This window comes from Medicago truncatula, chromosome 6 (genome assembly GCF_003473485.1).
Source record: "Medicago truncatula cultivar Jemalong A17 chromosome 6, MtrunA17r5.0-ANR, whole genome shotgun sequence".
Classification (NCBI taxonomy): domain Eukaryota; kingdom Viridiplantae; phylum Streptophyta; class Magnoliopsida; order Fabales; family Fabaceae; genus Medicago; species Medicago truncatula.
Window position 1 is genome coordinate 29,821,006 of NC_053047.1, and position 1,577 is coordinate 29,822,582.

Sequence of the window (1,577 nt, forward strand, 5' to 3'; positions counted from 1 at the left end):
GATGGAGTCTATCTTTGTTGTGAGAGTAGCAAGAGAGTCGTTCAAAAGTCTAGTTTGATCCTTAAGCTCTTGGAGCTGTTCGGATTGTTTAAGAAAATAGTTTTCCATTAAAAGTTCAATGCGAGACTTTTGAACAACTCTTTGGCTATTTTGAATAAAGTTCAACTGCTCAACACTACCTAGTTTGCAATCGACGCTAGAATGACCAGATATGCCACATGCCCCACATGGAGGTGAAAAAGAAGTAGGTGTGACAACATAAGTATTCATGTGATCAAGTCCATGAGATAGTGCATTTACCTTGGTGGATAGATAATCAAGGGAAGAGATTTCCTTCATACCTGCCTCTTTTTCAGAGGGTGAAGAATTTGTGATTGCTTTCTCTTCAGTCCATTGGAAAAGGTTTAGAGCCATGTCTTCAATCAAGGCATAAGCTGCTGTAAAATCCTTGTTCATCAGGGCACCACCTGCAGCTGCATCGACAGTTAACTTAGTGTTAGATGTTAAACCATTGTAAAAGGTGTGGATGATTAACCATTTCTCCAAACCATGATGGGGACAAAGTATTAGCATTTCTTTGAAACGCTCCCACACATCGTAAAGAGATTCCCCGTTTTCTTGAGTAAATTGGTAGAGCCTTGCCCTAAGTTGGGCAGTTTTTGATGGGGGAAAGAAACGGCAAAGGAATTCTCGCCTCAGTTGATCCCATGAAGTGATGGAGCCAGCTTTTAAGGAATTGAACCAACTGCTGGCCCTATCTTTTAGAGAAAAAGGGAAGAGATGTAGCCTAACGGCCTCTTGGTCATCTTTGTAAGTTACACTAAGTCTCCTAAAGGTTGAAATGTGCAAATTTGGATCCTCAGTGGGTGATCCAGAAAACTGGTTTTGTTGTACTAAACTTAGTAGTGCTGGTTTTATTTTAAAGCCACTACCTTCAACTGTTGGGTAAACTATAATAACACATGGCTCATCCGAAGAAGGGATTGCATATTCCTTAAGAGTTCGTTCCTCAACCATGTTTTCCTATTATTTTATGCTACCCAAGAAGTCAAAGGTAAGGAGAGAAAGAAGAAGAAAGGGAAAGGAAAAAGATTCTAATCACAAAAAAAAGTTAATTAAATTAGTTTACTCCCCGGCAGCGGCGCCAAAAACTTGATGAGATAAAACCGCAAGTGCACGGTCTTACCGAAGTAGTAATAAAAGTATCGTTCCGATAGGGAGTAGTTTAATTCAATTAACCTTTGATGATGATTAGAGGAGAATCGCATTGTAAGTTGGGGGTTTTCAAACGGTTGAAAGATAATAATATAAAAGGAGCCTTGGGATCATTAGTTCATCTAAATGACAAATCCTTCACAAACCGAACTATAAGCTTATAACCTTATGTTAGACCTAATTTCTCAAGACAGTTTCTCTTTTGTTCCTCTAGCAACCAAGCCTATTTCGCTGACTTAATTACTATTAGATTTTGGTTCTAGGTTGCAACCAAGCCTATTTCGCTTACTTGATCACAATTATAATCCTTGAATATTTGCGATGGCTAGCTACTCTATTTATAGCATACATTCAAATTAAAA

The 1,577-nt window shown here is 38.6% G+C and overlaps 1 non-coding gene across 1 annotated transcript; it reads left to right on the forward strand.

Moving 5' to 3' along the window:
• Window positions 1–544: 544 nt before the first annotated feature.
• LOC112420531 (small nucleolar RNA R71) lies at window positions 545–651 on the forward strand. Its single transcript, XR_003010711.2, has one exon. It is a non-coding gene; the product is annotated as a small nucleolar RNA R71 (small nucleolar RNA).
• Window positions 652–1,577: the final 926 nt, after the last annotated feature.